Source organism: Rhodnius prolixus, unplaced genomic scaffold, assembly GCF_049639745.1.
Source record: "Rhodnius prolixus isolate KJV_2025 unplaced genomic scaffold, Rpr scaffold_3, whole genome shotgun sequence".
In the NCBI taxonomy this organism is placed as follows: domain Eukaryota; kingdom Metazoa; phylum Arthropoda; class Insecta; order Hemiptera; family Reduviidae; genus Rhodnius; species Rhodnius prolixus.
The window spans coordinates 15,188,064-15,206,518 of NW_027411603.1; the positions used below are offsets into that span (position 1 = coordinate 15,188,064).

Below are 18,455 nucleotides of genomic sequence, written 5' to 3' on the forward strand. Positions count from 1 at the left end.
CTGGATACCAACGGGGTTCGAATCCAGCTCTGGCCCTTAAATTTTAATCTTCCTAGCAGCTCCTTACAGCTCATTGTCCAGTGACGGACAGTGTTGTAATGAGAGAACACTGACCGGAGGCCCGCAATGCAATGAATAAAGCTCCAGGCGCCAATAACCTCAGATGTTGAAGCACTTCAAATACACAAAAAATTATCTTTTTGAATACCGCAGGTAAAAAGAAAAGTGGTATATTATCTATAACTAGTCTCGAGGGAAGTGGCAAAAGAGAGGCTACAAACCAAATACACCTTAAGATGGATATTTAAGATGACAAAACCAAATTTACATAAGTCAGGTCAGATTTTTGTACATGGAAGTAAAAGTAAAAATGGGAGATGATAAGTAAGCTTCAGGTCTCGCAAGATGAATTAATTTTTTTTAAATTCTTGAGTAATAAGCCGATAAAATTCTTAAAAGTGAAATTTGAATTTTAGTAACAAATAAGGCTTCAATTAGAGAAAAAAAAAACATTACGATTCCCCAAGTGTAAACAATCCTTGAAAAAATAGATGAATAAAAATATGGCGCATATGTTAGGAGGAACTGATGATAGGAAGCTGGGGGAACCCATAAGGTTTTGCAAACAAAATTTTAGTCGAGGAAGTGACTCAGCTACTAGGCTAAGTACACAGACCACACTCTACGTGACTTCGCAAAAATTGGCTGTATTCCACTCTGAAGTGTTTAACGTTATCTTGGGACTAGGTTACATTGCCTCGTACGGCGGCTTCTTATCTAAAAGGGAACTATTCCTTTTACTATATAAGTTTGTACGACCTCGCATTACTTTCAAGGAGTTAGTTCAAAGTAATTAAAATAACTTTAGATTGTAACTACATTCTGAAGTAAATGAAGAAATTGTGATTGGCAGAAATGTTTGATGGTAATAGATTTAGATTGGATAAAGTTTTTTGTTAAACACCAGGATTCTTGCCTCATGGCATCGAATCTAAATGAGTTCAACACATCAATTTTTCACAAAATCATACTTTTTACATTTCACAATCCTGAGGCCGAAAATGCACTAATAAAAGCTCCAGGCACCAATGACTTGAAATGCTAACGACGGATTAAATAAAAATGCATAAATAAGAACAATCTTAACATAATTTATTACATTCTTATCAGATTTTATGAATGCCGACCTCTCTTATTCTTGAGCAGGGAGTGCACATCTATTCAAAACAACATTAACCCGAACCTCTCTGCTTGTAGTCGATCTAATCCATCTATATGATAGGACTTTATTAATGCAGCAAATATTTTTTTTATTTATTGTTACTTGCTTATAATGTTTTATTGAATGCAGCAACTAAACGAACATTACAGAAAAATAATAGCGCAGTTTTAAAATAAATTCTACAAAGCTGAAAAAATATGCAATTATAGGAGTGGACCCTTGCCAAGACTCTGTATAAAAAAAAAAGATGATAGTTCTGGCCATAACTCGGATTTTGGGAGTCATGGAATCGTGTAGAAGAAACGACCAAACAAAAGGAAATGAGAAGTGAAAACAAAGTACATATAAATTTCTGAAAACGGATAGAGTATTCAATATTTCCTAGAGATTACAATAGTTTTGACATCAAGATAGTCTACAACCTAAATTCCAAAAAGCGTCGCGGACATTTGGAGGAACGATTAAAATATAATTATTTCTGCATTAACTGGTTATAAACCTTTAATCCGTCAATAGCAACAAATCATAAATCTGATGATAAATTCATTCTCATTGGAAGAGCTACTTGCTATTGTTTAAAAGAACAATTTAAAACAATATTACGTAATGGAACATTTTTGTACAGGGCATTGCTGAAGGAATATGAGATGGTGCCGGATTAACAGAATTAACAGAAAGGACTCATCATTCGAAGGATGTAGCATTAGTAATGGTAGTAGAAGGATGCAGCAGATTTTCCAATAGGAGTAGAAATAAGAGTGGATCAGCAAACCTTTTGCTTTAACTAAACAAGCATTTTTTTTAGATATTACAAAAACCTTTTCAATTAAGATCTTTCAATTGAAAAGCGAGAATCTAATTGGAAGGAAATAATTAGATTTCCACTAACTAATGACTCTTAAAGTTCAGCTATACGCAAACTAATAATGCCTTACAAATTCGAATCCTGTTCGGACTGGTCACCCCTTCACCAATTGTGAAAGCTGTGCAGTGAAAACTGTAAATTTCGTCGCTCTAAAGAAGAGTAAATGTATTATTTGTATTCAAACCCATTACTTACCTGCTTGAATCAGACTAAAATTTCATATTTTACTACTTACAGCCCGATATAGATTAGCAACTACTGAACTTTATTAGAAAACTACACCAGTAAAGTGAAGCTGGGTTTTTGGAATATGTCTGTCTGGTCTTAGAACGTACGTCGGTTTATCAGTAATTCTAAATTAAGTAGATGCAACCATACAATTCATGTGTCTGACGGAGATAGACTTCCTCAAATATTAATTGCATTGTTTTAATAATTTAAAAAATGTACTATGTTTTGTAATTAAATAAAGAAATTAATTTTTTAGCAGACTCCGGATTAGCCGTGGATGGACTTTCTATAAGTCTCAGCCTTCAGCTAAGGAAACTACAGAAAATAAAATTTCATTAAAAAAAAAAAAAATTCTAGTCCTTGGTAAATTCTTGGAAAAATCTCCACCAACTCTTATTGAGGATAGCCAACTTAGGTCATTAGGCGGGCTACCGCTTCTGCTTTTGTAATATTTGAAGAGAGCTCTTACATTTGAACTTCCAGCCACAAAAAGTCCGGATAATGAAACGTGTTATTTCAACAAATATAACTGACGTGAGAGAATCTGAACCAGTTTTGGGGGAATTAATTTTTGAACTCTGCTTTCTCCGTTTAGGCAAGAAATAACTAACTAGAAGAGAAATAATGGATTATTTGTTTGGAAAAGTGAGCTTTAGCAATATTTGAGAGTTAAATTTGAATGGAACGGCGGCGCTTTTAGTTACAATTTCTCTTACTTGTATTTGCAATGTAAATTGTAATTTTTCTTATTGCACGCAAACTAGTCAGCCTTCCTTTTTTTCTATCTAACTAGTTTCAGTTTTGGCTTTACTTAAAACTAATTATTTATGTAAATTTTTCTCTTCTAGCTTCACCTTTTTGAACTCTACACTGTTAAAGAGTTAACATTTCTGTAATTTTGTGTTTTTTTTTTTTAAATTTATTTCTTGGATGCAATGAACATGAATATCGCCATATAATATGTATAAGTTTATAATTTGAATTGAATAAGTTAAGTATTTTTTTGTAATTCTTTCCATTAAATTAAAAAAAAAAAGAAAAAAAAGTACGATAGAAAAAATGTAAGGGAAATTATGAATGCTCTCAAGAAAGAAACAAGCTTCTGATTTTGATTTTTTTTTTTTTTAAACAAAAAGAATGTACATATGTATATTTTATGTTGTTCTATTCACATAACCGATGGAAAATTTTGTAAATTTTAATTAAAAAAAAAAAAAATGGAAAATTGCAGGGAACAAAGGTTAAAAACAAATCCATTAATCCAAATAAGCACGGATTATGAGCGGATTTTGATTTTCCAAGGACCATTAATCCCCAATTACAACGGTTAATCGGAACCCCTCATTTTATTTATTTTATATTTATTTAATTTTTTGTATATTTACATTTATTATTATTTTTATTGCTCCCGGTTGTGGCTCTGAGCTAGCTCTGTGACACAACCAAATGTATATCTGTAAATACACATTTGCTAAATAAATGCAAACTGAATGCAAATACATTAAATAAAAAAAAAAAAATGCAATACAAAAAATAAATACGAGGGTCGTTTGAAAAGTCCGTGCAAAGTCAGAGAGATAGCACCACTGGCGCGTATCGAGGTTATGTTTAGTTAGTAGCATCTCTTGGAAGAACACACACCAAGTTTCAACCAGATCGGTCTATTTCTTTGTGTTTGGCATTCGTTTGAATCGAGGAAGTCGAGTGATTTTCAAAAAATGGACGAAAAAGAATTTCGTGTGTTGATTAAACACTACTTTATGAAAGGCAAAACGCCTCAGGAGACTAAAGAGAAGCTTGATAAACATTATGGTGACTCTGCACCTTCGATTAGAACAGTTTATAAGTGGTTTCAAAATTTTCGGAGTGGCCATATGGGCACAAGTGACGCTGAACGTTCTGGACGCCCTGTTGAGGTTACTACTCCAGAAATCATTGATAAAATCCATGATATGGTGATGGATGACAGAAGAGTTAAGGTGCGTGAGATTGCTAGTGCTGTGGGCATCTCGAATGAACGGGTACATAATATTTTACATGAACATTTGGACATGACAAAGCTATCCGCAAGGTGAGTGCCGCGATTGCTCACGCTTGACCAAAAACGAAATCGTGTGAAGTGTTGCAAGGACGGTTTGAAGCTGTTCCAGAAGAATCCGCAGGACTTTAAGCGTCGTTTTCGTCACTGTGGATGAAACATGGATACATCACTACACTCCTGAGACCAAAGAACAATCTAAACAATGGGTTACCAAGGGGGAATCTGCGCCAAAAAAGGCGAAGACCGTTCCTTCGGCCGGAAAGATTAAGGCGACTGTCTTTTGGGATTCGCAAGGAATAATCCTCATCGACTATCTGGAAAAGGGTAAAACTATTACAGGTGCATATTATTCATCGTTATTGGACCGTTTGAAAACCGAGCTGCAAGAAAAACGCCCACGATTGGCCCACAAAAAAGTCCTTTTCCATCACGACAACGCACCAGCTCACACCTCAGCAGTTTTGGTCGCAAAATTAATGGAAATAGGGTTCCAATTCGTTTCACATCCCCCCTATTCTACAGACTCGGCTCCCTCGGACTACTATTTGTTCCCCAATATGAAGAAATGGCTGGCGGGAAAAAGATTTTATTCAAACGAGGAGGTGATTGCAGAAACGAATGGCTATTTTTCAGACTTGGACAAATCCTATTATTCAACAAACTAGAGCAGCGTTGGACAAAGTGTATAAGCCTAAAAGGAGACTATGTTGAAAAATAAAAAAGGTTTACCCCAAAAAATTAAGTAGTTTTTATTTTTGCACGGACTTTTCAAACGACCCTCGTAAAGTACATTATGCAGAAATTTAAGGCAGATCAAGCAAAATTAAACCGCTGAAAAGTCTTTGGCATTAGAATTTGGTTTGAAGAATTGAAATAGAGGTATTTTATTGATGACCTATAACACATAAATTAACCATTGCCTGAAGAAGTTAGATTTCGTACATCCATCAACAACCAAGAATAGATAAGTCACTATTAAACGGGTTATCACACCAAGTAAATAAAAGCTAATCTAGGTGATTTGTATATTGACCTCCTCGCTACTGTGCCTGACGGCTATTTCTCAACGTCTGCATTATATTGCTGTAAAATATTGTCCGTCAAATACTTAAAGGCGGAACTATCAGAATTTATCGCAGGATTAAACGATTTCCAATTGGGAGATTTAATAAAATATAGGTAAGTTTAGATTCTAAGAAACTGCCGAGATAAAAGAAATGAATTGGCAAGATCATTCTTGCTTTCAGAAAGAACAATTTAGAGATTCTCGAATTTTCATTTAGGCCTACTGTTGGCTGTATATATTTAAAGATCTAGACAACGACAGAAAAGTAGATTTAGTCGCTAACAGTTATTTCTGCTGTAGTAATCGTTCCAATAAAACATACCTTTCAACTCATTGAAAAGGAATGAAAGATGCTTTCGCCCTAATAAAGTTCTTTTTCTGCAGTTAGGCCGCAGCGAATGAATATAGAACCTTATCATAGGCTTCAATGAATATCAACAATAATTCATTCCAACAACTAAGAATAGATACAAGTCACACCTTTTTTGCGTATCGACGTCTATGGTCATTAGCGCCTACTGAACATTTTTGTTGTTTTCTCATACATTATAAACTGGTTACCACAGTAAGTTCATAAAGTTTAATCTAGGTGAATTTTATAGCCCTCCTCGCTACTGTTCGCTTAAATGTAGCGAGATTGTCCTTAACTAGATTTTTTTAAAGAACGGTTAAAACTTATTTATTCTAGACTTTCGGATCTAGGTTAGCGAAAGTCCTTATTTAACAGGTCTATTTATAATGAAATGAAAATGAATTATTAGTAGATCGTCATTATATTTACCTAATCAAGTTCTAACAGGTAAAGGTTCCTTCATGCTGTTTCCTTACGTGTGAATAATGGATTGTTAGCCTACTGCTAGAAGTAACAAGAATCCATCGATCACATCTTATTTGAATTAATCTTTCTGAGTCAGGATACAGGCTGCGACTAGAGCAACTAAGCCTCTGAAATTATTGAAAATTTGTTGACAGAATATATCCTTTATTTCTTGTCAAATCAGTTGGTAGACTACTGATCAGAAGTTGTTCATTATTCATTACTGTCAAAACGTACTGTATTCTCTAGACTAACCATAATATTGCTTTATATTTAACAAATTACTCATCGATTCTTTCTTATATTAAATTAAAAAATACTGATCTAATTTGATTAAATTAATGAATAAAGAAAATGCTATCTAATTAGCCAGACAAAAATTATACCACTCTCACTAAATACAAAATACTGAAATCAGGAAGATCAATGCATTAGTAATTTAATGTAACATTTTGTGCCAGTAATTAAGTGTAATTTTGCTTTTGAAGTGATACTCTGTGCAATGAATATTACAATAGCTCAACCATTATGTATCAACAAATTGATCCTAGGATAAAGCTGTTAAAAACTTCGTCTCACCACAACTTTGCTACTTGTTTTTTAGGGTTCATTTTGTTGGTAGTAATAGAAAAAATAGGAATGACCAGTTCTTTTGTGATATAAAGTAAATTAGACATTCACCTTGTCGCCGATATGAAGAGGAAGAAGAAAGGTAAGGAAGAGCTCGGTGACTGCTAGCAGTAGAGAACTTGGTAATTTAGCCGTTAGAGGGAGTGTTCTTGTCAGATGTATTGTTTGATAGCGCTCCTATCCAGGGAATAAATAACAAAGTTCTGTAACACCCTCAAGGCTTGCACAGCTATCCGCCTCCAAGCGGCAGCCGCATCACAACCTCCGCTGTTCTTCCTCTCAGGCACCGTCACTCACACCTTTACTATCACGACAATGCCGTTAAACTGCCTGCGTACAGAATATATTAGTTTTAGAGAAGGTAAACGTATTCCATATGATTATACCGAATTATAATCTTTAGCTTTATCGCATGGATTAATGCATAAGAGATAAATTTTCTTGCCTGATACGTTGCTTTTCCGGATAGCAGCTTCACTTAATTTTTTACTTGTAGAAAAATTAAAAAATTCTATTCACTCGTTTGAATAAAAAAATATTATTGGTTACTGTTATTCTTATTGTTTTATGGCAAATGTTCTTTAAATTCTAAATATCACCAAAATTTAATTAATTGCCTTCAAATTAGCACAAAGAGAAGTGGCACTTCGAGGCTGAGCGGAACATTCGAGCAAACTTCTAAGCACAGATACTTTTAAAGATTTAATGAAAACTGACTGGTCGTTTAACACATATCTATTCTACTAACCCTCCTCCGAAGAAATCAATAAAATGTTGGTCATTTATGACAAATTTTCTACAACCATTAAATTTTAGTGAACATTTAGTAGTCCAAATAACTAAATCAGTCTCTGCCAAAAACCATGCGTAGAATAGGTAATATGAGAAAGTAACTGCTCATACACACTGCCACATGCTAGGCGCTTACAATTGATGCAATTCGGTTATCAAAACGGAATGCCAAATTTAAGATTCAGAGAATATTACTTTGAGATATTCTGCTTTATCACAATCCCTTTCACTCTCATTAACTCACACAATTTCACGATCAATGACCCAAAAATTTATTTTTTGCATTGTGAGGACCTCAAATCACATAAAAAAAAGGAAAGTAATATCTATTTTATCAGGCGGGCTTAACGTCCAACTACCAAATTAGGTATCTTGGTCGGAGTGATTAGCAAACATACTTTACTAATAGATTCTCATAATTAACTATTAAATAAAATCCAAGATATAGATTGGGAATCGAACCCAGTACCACATTAGATATTAGTTTTGCGGGCCTCATCACTAATCCCTGGCGCTTCAAAACATTTATATTACCGGTAAAACTCGATTTTGAAAATTAGAGATGTCGTAATTGGAGTTGAAGGAAAGTTAACATCGTAAAAAAAGGAAATCGCAGTTACGGTGAACTTCAAATTAAGAAATTGTAGTAATATATTACAAGTGCATTTCAACAATTTCTTAGAATCGTCCGTTCGACTACAACTCACTAGTGTTCAAGAAGTTGCATCTGCAACTTATCTTTACTAATCTACTAAAAGAAAGTACAACATACAATTAAACAAATAACCAAGAACAAGCTTCAGCAAAGGATTTGCATTCATATATGTGCATATCTGTCGCTTGGTGCACGTAAGCCAATGTCAGATTTTGGCAAAAATGACTTAAAATCTATTTTGAAATATTAACCATCAGAAGTTTTCTTTCAAGAAGTGCCATATTCAAAATAGTAACTTGAGTAATTGAAATTTACTACTGACAATGACAAAATTTAGGATATTTTAATTTATTTATTTATTTATTTTGTAGACAAACCAAAGATGACTTAGACTTGTAATCCCGAAGTAATATTTGAGAGAAAAGTACTAATGTCAACTTTGGCACTTCTTGATTCTAAATTATATACATAGTTACTGAAAATATGGGATTGACTAGAATTTTTGTGCTGATTGTTATACAGCTACGTTAATACCATCCTAAAACGTCTTAGTTTTATAAAGAATATCTTTATTATTTAAAAGAAAGAGTGATATAGCGACCTACAAAAACATATTAATCACTGGAATACGTCAATGGAACTTACAGTAGTGTTACAATTTTATTTCCTACATAAATGCAATTCATTCGAAAACCTTAACTTCACACTTCACCCTGTTTGTTCCAATGAAATCCACAAAACTGCATCTAATTTTATTAGTTCAGTTTAGATGTGAATTTATGTGAATAGATTTAGAAGTTTAATAACTATTTAATCCGATTTATTACTAATGTATTCCAATGATTAATCGAAGGACTCGCTTTGTACATTTATTAATCCTTTAAGAAATATTATAAATCAATTAATGGTTTCCATATTCAATTTTCTATTTTAGTTTTATTTTCGAAACTAAATACAGTTTTTATACATTTATACATTTTATATGTAGGTTATACATTTAATTATTCAGTAAATTAAACCATTCTTTTAATAAAATTTGAGTAATTGTATGTTTTTTTAATTAATTAATAACAATAAGCGAATGAAATTTCACCTTCACATTGGATTCCCAGAAACCTTCGAGCATAAAGTATAACAGTGAAACTTACGTAAGAAGATGTAGCTGTTTAAATAAAAAGACTTCATTCTTTCATATTCCTTTATTCTTTTTCCCTCTCTACAAGTACAGACAACTTATAAAGTACAAAACATCTTAAAAACTCCAAATTCGTATTAGAGGCAAAGACCACAGATCAGTAAATTTTAAATAAAATAAAATTAAACGAAATCTAGAAACATTACTGTAGTGAAAAGACTAAAGGAATCTGCACATAAGACCGGGCACTCTGCTTTAACCAGTCGATTAATGTAGATGTCCTCTAGTTAGCTCTTAAGTAACCCCAGCGGCTAGGGCCCTTATTCAAATAATATTAATTTAGGCTTCTATTTAATTGAAAATTCTTCTACTATAAGCCCCTTTATCCAGCTAATAATATTAATAAGTATTGTCTCGACTAGAATATATTCAGAGGTGGATGTCTTAGAGTTGGATCTCTAAACTCAAAGCAACCTTTTCCCCAGCCTAACCATAACCTGTCACATTTCTAATATACTCTTACTTCAATCATTATTCAACTATTCATCCCAATCGAACCAGAAGCATTCATTTTCAAATGTTTAATCAATTTCTATCATGCATAGATATTATATTCTTACCATTTCTAATCAAAATTGCTTAGAACCTAACATCTTTGCCCAATCGTTAGAGACATCAAGCATACTTTCCAAGTCTTTCTTTAGGTGACTGGATTTGTTCATCAACAAGCCAAGCTCCATGAAATACCATCAACGCGATGGATCACGCAGGAAGTTTCAGTTTGTGGATACAAAAAGTACAAACAAATTAAAAGCTCCAAATTCGTATTAGAGCCAAAGACCACAGATCAGTAAATTTTAAAGAAAATAAAATTAAACAAAATATAGAAACATTACTTTAACTCTCGGTCGTAGAAGTACCTCTCCAATCTATGACAGCTTATTCGCTATCCAACTCAAAAAGTCCTCTATCTTGGGCTGTAGTTTGCAGATTAACATTAGAAATTTACTATACCTGTAGTTGGTGGTGAATTGAATTATTCCAATGAGAATTGTGGCCATTTGCAATTCGTGGGTGGGATTAAGTTATATGAAGGCAAAACAGCAAAAGGGCAGACACCAACATAACATCCAATTACTGCGCATGCAGATGCAAACGACAAACGAAATGGTGAACTGCAACAAGCCCTGTCAGTAATAATTCACTGACAGGTCAGCTCTTATTGATTTCCTCATTATTACTCAAGGTTGCAGGTGATCTGTACATATAATCATCAAGATCACTGCTTCATCCCAGGAATTCTGAACCGCCATGAGGATTAATTGCCCGTAGTTCAACTGTTATTGAGATTATTATCTGGAATAAACCAATTCTCATTTCATAAAGAAATAAATATTCATGTTCATTTTACAATTCATTTTTCAAACAAATGATCCAAATAAATAATGAAGAAGGTTGTTGATGAAATTTACCTATAGATGACTGAAAAAAGCGAATTCATGTTTCTTACAGCTTAAAATGCAAAGAACTAACAGATCAGGGTTCTCCCTTGCTCTGCCTTTCCTCCAACAGAAGCTAGGCCTCCTCAAATAGCTCCCTCCACCAACGGTTTCCTTTGATTCCCAACTCCTTCTAATCACCACCTTCCTCATACCTTTTTCTGCTTCAACTAGCCGAACACAATTCTTCCTGTCTCAAACCAAGCGATCTGAACGGTGTCTTCCCACAGTTTAGTTTCTTCAGTAGTATTTCCATTTCCATTCAAATATCATCTAAACTTCCTTCTTTAATGGTAACTACGAGATCGGGCATGGAAGCAACCATTCCGCTTTGTACCTGAGATTATTAGAGATAAATTTGATTAGAGAGATAAGGTGATGAATTAAATTAAAACTAATACAATGTGAACCAAGATACATAATATGAAATATGGATTTGAGCTAGTGTGAAGTAGTGCCTCGACATAGTGGAACGTCATTGCTAGATTGCGAAATTACTTATTCTTAACCTGGCTGCTCCGTTCCTTGACAGTTTTATTGACCCACAATAGAAGGCATTTTATCCTTAATGGTATTTCTGTAACTCCAATTCTACCGTCTAGTCTTACCGTCTTGTAACCATAATCATTTCTCAATGGTAAGAATATATTAATTCACTTCACCACAGACCTTAATAAATTCCGTAATTGTATGATAATTCTTGCTTTAAACTTTCGCACAGAACATTTAGACAATTTGGTCCATGCTCATGTTTCGCTTGCGTTCATCTAGCGCGAAGACAGTGTGGAGTTATAGCAGAATTTCTTCCACTCATCCCTTACTAATCTCTTCCTCCTATTTGCCATTGAAGGCTTAAGAAATAAACTTTCCCCTTACTTCTCCCTCCTACTCTGGAACCTTTTTGATGCGATTTCAAGCAGTCTGCTTACGTGTCAATGCCAGAGACTCTAAAACCTTCTTTATAGGGAGCTTCATGTGTTCTAATTCTATCCCTCCTGGTTTTAACAGCATTTTCCCGGAATGGTGTGTTTCTAGCGCTTGGAATTGGCTGATTAGTTTCGATGATAGTGCCCAAAACTCGTAACATTAAAATGTGCAGGAATATCCCCTTGTAAAAACCGCTATGGACAGCTTTTTCTTTCCTAGGAAACTGAATTCGGTCACAACTATATAATACCATATACTAATTTACCTTTTTAATTTAAATGATCACTCAGGAATTAAAACTTTATTTTACCAAATTATTTATTTTATTTTTATTCTTGTATTATTCATTTATTTATCTTTTCTTTTTAGCAAAACCTCCGCCTCTGACGACTCTTCCTTGATGATTTTACTATCATATTAAATGGCAAACTATCATAATAGACATATGGCAAGGAGATTGAATCTTAGGGTCCCGTAAAGGGTCTTATAAACCAGGAAGATATTCAGTATAATATAATCAACCTTACGTTTTGATTAAGTTTGTGGTTGGTAGCCATATTTAGAAGCCTTCAGAGGCGATTTGCATATACATGTGTGCCATCAGAATACTTTTATTCCTTAAATTTTTCTACATTTATGAGCAAATAATTGTTTTTATTACGATTCTAATTCGGAGTACTTACATTAAAATATGCATAGTGTAAAAAGAATTGATTATAATGAAAATAAACAAGATCCTAAGAAAAACATAAATAAATAAAATTATTACCAGCAACTCAGCGTTGCAATAGAAAACAGGAAAGATTGTTGAAAAAAGACTAGACACAGTAGAGTGAATTAAGCGGGAAAAAATGAGTGATTAAGTAATTAATTATGACAAAATGAAGATTTACAGACGTAACGTTAATAATTAAAACAAAAACAAAAAACTTAAAATGGAAGATAGTATACAATTAATGTTGAGGCCTGATTTTCTTTTCTATATAAAATGAATGTGGTGTGTATGTACGTACGAGTATGTTGCTGAATAATTAAGACTAGAAACTAGCGTAATTGAAGGAGATATACTAGTTAATTGTAGGTTGACAGCTTGAAATATACTATTCACTTCCTTTTTGTTTGAATAAGATGGCGCAATGGTTTTTGGAGTAATTAGAGTCTTAATTAATGGTGGGCTATACGTTACGACTTGGCATTAATATTGGCGGCAAATTACCGGAAATACTTCCTTGAACTGAAATTATTCTTAATTTTAATTAAAAGAAAAATTGAATTTATTTTAAAAACAAAAATATTTTTAGAAACTATGTATTTAGAAGTAGTTTTAGAAGTATTTTTAGTTGAAAAATAAGTAAAGTATACAATAATGTAGGGGAGTAAAATTTTTGACTACATTTGGAATTTTTAAGAACGTTATAACAACCTTTTGGAATGTTAAAAATAAAAGAATTTTCTTAAGAAGAATTGAAACAAGAAAAAGTTGGTTTGATATCACTGATAATAATTTTTTTTTTTACTTTTCGGCCAGGAAAGGGATTAGCTACGAGGTTAGCATACTGGACTCCCAAGCGGAGGTCCCGGGTTCGAATCCAGCTGCTGACCCTTAGATTTTCTCTACCTAGGAGCTTCTTACAGCTCACTGTCCGGTGATGGACAGTGTTGTCTGTAACGAGAGAACACTGTCCGGAGGCCGGCAGTGCACTGCAAAAAGCTCCGGGCGCCAATAACCTTAGATGTTGACGCGCCTTAAATCATTAAAAAAAAAAAAATACTTTTCGGCCACTACTAGTTAAGGAAAACTATAGAGATATCCTCATATGAATTCCAACGAGGGCAAACATTCAAGTTTTATGTGGGTGTGTTTGTAAGTTCGGTTGTTCGTTCTGTATCCCGAGGGTACATATGTTTTACATAGGTTTTCCGAGGAAGCACCGCTGAAAATAGAAACAGGTATTTATCTCTGACATTCTTTAGAGATACGTATAAATTCTGTGGATGCATAAAATTAAATAGAAATTTTAGTTGAATTTTTAAACAAAATGCAATTTACAGAAAAATAAAACACACATTTGCCAGTTTTATAAGAACTTTTGTGAAGGAGACTTAATATTTCAAATTTTCTAGATCGAATTTTGACGTTTTGAGGTATAATTAATAAGAATGTATTTTATAAAACGATAATTTTGACGCTCCCCCAATAAAATCAATATTCTTTGAGAATAAAATTGTCAAACCTAAGTGTCAGGTCGGCCTAACGTAAGGTTTAAGTCCAGGTTCAAATGAAACTTACGTCGCCTGCTGACAGAAAATCGGGTATCGGCATGTCGCTCTGGTGCTATAACTGTTTTAATCAACCGTAAGTTACAAAAGCCAGTAAAAATTGATTTTATGAGAACTTTTCAAAACAGCTTTTATGATTTCTTTTAAATTCGCTAAACGAAATGGGCGCATGTAAGTTCAAAATTTTGATTGGGAGCAATTCTTAGCGAAAAAATGGTTAGACATCTCTATAGAGAGCTTTTTCAATGTATGTAAGAACACCATCTTAACCATATTTCCAAATTTTGTAGAAAATCGGCAAATCGTAAATGCCTCTTTACTCACTAATATTGCGATTTCTGGCGATTATTTCGTAAATCAATTTTAATTTAATGATTTTGTTTTTACTTCAATTAAATAAATAATTGAGCGACACAGCATTTATAAGGTGTTTATTCATTTTTACTCTAAGTATGTGAATAATGTTATGATATTAAAGTTTACCTAATGTCCGGGTATGTTGCGAATGGAGAAGAAACATGACGAAACTCTTGTGGCGGTTTATATCCGTTACCGTAACCAATGTTGAACGAGGTAGGGAGAGTCAAGGTCGGCGCGGAAGTTCATTGTTGCATTATGTTCGCTACAGCAGACCCGTAGTGCAGATAACGCTCGATGCAGGTATTGAGGGAGGTCTACCGCGTAGTAGTAGACCATTAACTCCACTCACAAGGCCGTCAACCTCTTCATTCTACAACTTGTGAAATGCTACAGTGTTTTTGCTAAGGTTGTATGTATATGTACTTTGTTGTTTCACTACTCTTCTGAATGTATTTGACTAAACTAATCTTTAACATTCCTTTCGCCTGGTTTTATTACAAAAAGGAGAAATACATTAGAACACAAAAATGATGAACAAATAACTATTCTTTTCTTTGTTTGTTGAGAAAAATATCTTACCGTATTGACTAGCCCATTATCTAGTTCCTCCTTTCATAGTTTTACAAGGACCACTTCCTTCTTCAGAGACCATAGCGTCACTGGGGAGAGAATGTAATAATACAATAACAAGCTGATTACATAGGGAATAGCAATACCGCTGAATTTATCCGTCATGCATATTTTTAGCTATCATGACAGGTATTTCATTTAGGAATTTAATCCACCGTCAGAGATTGTTTGATCAGTCTAGGGTCGAATACATAGTTGAACTATACCATAGTCTCTATACTAACCTGATTAATCAACCTCTGGTTATAGGTGGAAATTTGAAACATGTAAGAGATCCATAAACACATGCAAGCTACGATTTTCTGGCACTGCAGTCCTACCTCACTTCCACCACAAAAACAGTGGCAAATTGTAAGGTCACCACACTCTGCTAACTACTTGTAACCGTTACCGCAAAAAAAAAAAAAATTATAAAAAATATGTATCAGTTCACATGGATAAAAGGCCAGTTAACATCAAATATATAACTCAAAATCTACAAGAAGGTTGAATAAGTGCGGTTAATGTAGCAGGTGAAATGTTGTTTTTAATTACCAGTATTTCGAGAAACAATTTTTAACTTCATAATTGAAGTCATTATAAAGTAATGATCCGAAACTTTCAACAATTTTAACAAAATTTCGCTGTGGAAATTAAAATTAATTGAAATTGAATATTGCAGAAATTATGCAAAAAAACACAAAACTCTGATCGAATTAAAAAAAAAAAAAGAAAAACACATATATTTGTATTGATTTAAAGAATGAAAAGCAGAAATAATTGGGATGTACGTCCAAGCAGCCCGGACAAATCGCTTGAGAATGTCCAGGAATTTGATTTCTCTTGAAAGTATGAGAAAAATTAGAACTCAACGTCAACAGAAAATAGTGGAAGAGTTGACTGCAAAAGGCAGAATTGAAACGGAAACTGTATTAGAGAAAAATAAAAGAAAAAAAATTATAAAAATTGTTTGTATTAAAAGATCTCCTCTTTACAACTAGAATTACAATCCTTGTGAGTAATTCAATTACAAATGAAAGCTATCAATGTCAGAACACTCTTAAAAAGGATATAATACACCAACCAATGCCATAGCCAACCAATGAATCAGACTTCCTCGACTACCTTCACACGATCTATATGATGAACTCTAATAGGATATCCTGTCAATTAACTTCTCCAATAGCTATTGATCTTTCAACTTTTTTATTCATATTTTTACTAAACAATACAAATTTACTTGTTAAGAATGCAATACACAAAGTTTAAAATTTCCAGAAAAAAGTCTACTATCTACTAATGTCACAGGACATTTAATAAGTTATCAAATCAATCGCCGCTACTCAGTTGGTTGATCCTAAACGAAGTATTCCAATATTTCCACCGTATAAACTGACTAAAGCAAATGAGCATGTGTCATGCCAGTCTTGCAAGGTTAGAAAATTAAGAAAATTCCTCTTCCCGTTTAGCAAGCTTTTAGTATGTAGAAGGTTTTAGCGAGCTACATTATATGCTACTAAATTTTGAAATTATTAGTGTCCGTATAAGTAGAATATATTAAACTTTGCCCAAACTAACACTTGTACGAGGCAATACCAACAACATCGCTACAACTCTCCGCTCGTACACAAAACAGTCTTAATACACACTAATTATCACAAACGCAGTGAGTGTAAATTGTGTTAGTGAGCTTGGTGTTTTCAAAGCCCTCCACATCCTTCCAACACTACTTTAACTGTAAGAACATCGCGAGGAATATTAATATCTAGTCATTACAAGGACCTGTTAGCCTAATGCACCCTGAAATCTTATTTGTGGTGGGTGCACTAAGAAGGAAGGATAAATAGACCATCTTCACTCATACATGTACATTACTAGAGTCTTGCGCGTCCAAGACTCTTATCTTCTACCAGTATACTATTTTCGGCGCCATAATTCTTGGTGTCCCAGTATGTGAATGAATGAAAACGCAAATAGCCATTATAGTTTTTCCTGTTATTTGTTATATAACACACCCATACACATACGCACATAATGCAATGCCTATTTTACAGTAATGCTCTTTACAAACTAGCCAAAACTTTCAATGAACTAGAAAAGCGAATAATTAAATAATCTAGTAGTTTTCAATTTTTGAATTTGCATGAAATATAAACTATCAATTAATTTTCCCTAAGCACATGCCTCTTTATAATGGAACTACCACTATTTTCTATACATTTACTGATCAAATGAATTATTTGGCAGTAATTATTAGATAACTTAAATAAGTTTAAGTAGATAATACAAGCTTGAGGTTTGTTTTTCTAGTTGCCGACAGCAAAACCATGTCATCAGCAAACTTAAATTATTTTAAATTTGTATTCGAAGCAACTAAAATGAACACAACTTCAAAAAACAAAAATAAAATAATGAAGGAATTAACTAAGTGCAACAACCGTTAAATTTGATTGTGATTATTATCGATGGTTGAACATTGTCAAAGACCTGCTATTCAGAAGGAAAGTTTGGCCAGGGTTTATGTCAAGTTACAAGAGCATCAGGAAGTCTACCGTTCAATCGATATCACAGACACTTTACTGCCTAAAAGCAGGACAACCTGAAAGCTGTAAAATAATGTGACACCCACTTTTTCGAAGTACTTTCTTTTATGCTTTTAACTTTCATCTTTTTCAGACATTTTTAAATATAGTCCTTCCTTTTACATTCTTTTAAATATTTCTTTTTTCTGTTTTGAAGCAATTAAAATTTAATTACGTATTAAAAAAAGTATTTCATTATTTTATCACTTTTTTTCGCATTGAGCGAAAATGTTTATCGAAGTGGAAATGGAAGTAATAAGAATGAAGTTTTTTTTGGGGTGGGAGAAGGTCAATGTACTCGCATATAACAGCAATTGGTATTTAAAATTGTCGAGGGAAAGGAAAAGATTAGCTGTTTAGCGTACCGGATTCCCACGCGGAGATCCCTATAGAGAATCCAGCTGCAGGCCCTTATATTTTCTCTTTCTAGCACCTTCTTATAGCTCACTATCCTGCAATGGACAGTGTTGACTTCGACGAAAGCATACTATACTGTTGGAGGCTGGCAGTGCACTTAAAAGAGTTGCATGCATAAATTACTAGAGTCTTGCGCGTCCAAGACTCTTATCTTCTACCAGTATACTATTTTCGGCGCCATAATTCTTGGTGTCCCAGTATGTGAATGAATGAAAACGCAAATAGCCATTATAGTTTTTCCTGTTATTTGTTATATAACACACCCATACACATACGCACATAATGCAATGCCTATTTTACAGTAATGCTCTTTACAAACTAGCCAAA

The 18,455-nt window shown here is 33.6% G+C and overlaps 1 protein-coding gene and 1 long non-coding RNA gene across 9 annotated transcripts in view; one reads left to right on the forward strand and one right to left on the reverse strand.

Moving 5' to 3' along the window:
• Positions 1–18,455, reverse strand: part of LOC141453690 (uncharacterized) — a 493,018-nt gene that overhangs the window by 291,593 nt on the left and 182,970 nt on the right. For 2 of the 8 annotated variants that reach the window (XM_074127180.1, XM_074127185.1), the window contains 4 exons: positions 15,100–15,179; positions 10,927–11,290; positions 6,924–10,810; positions 6,207–6,370 (listed from right to left, as the gene is read on the reverse strand). The exons of 2 other annotated variants lie outside the window; for them this stretch is intronic. The gene's annotated coding sequence lies outside the window, so the exon portion shown is untranslated. Of the gene's footprint in view, positions 1–6,206; positions 6,371–6,923; positions 10,811–10,926; positions 11,291–14,643; positions 14,809–15,099; positions 15,180–18,455 lie in introns of those variants that run through there. 4 more of the 8 variants (XM_074127182.1, XM_074127186.1, XM_074127179.1 and 1 more) reach the window with 3 other exon arrangements.
• The window catches only part of LOC141453696 (uncharacterized), a 118,940-nt gene continuing 115,277 nt past the window's right edge, over positions 14,793–18,455 (forward strand). Inside the window, exon 1 of the long non-coding RNA XR_012458125.1 lies at positions 14,793–14,926. This is a non-coding gene — a long non-coding RNA (uncharacterized lncRNA). The remainder of the gene's footprint in view (positions 14,927–18,455) is intronic.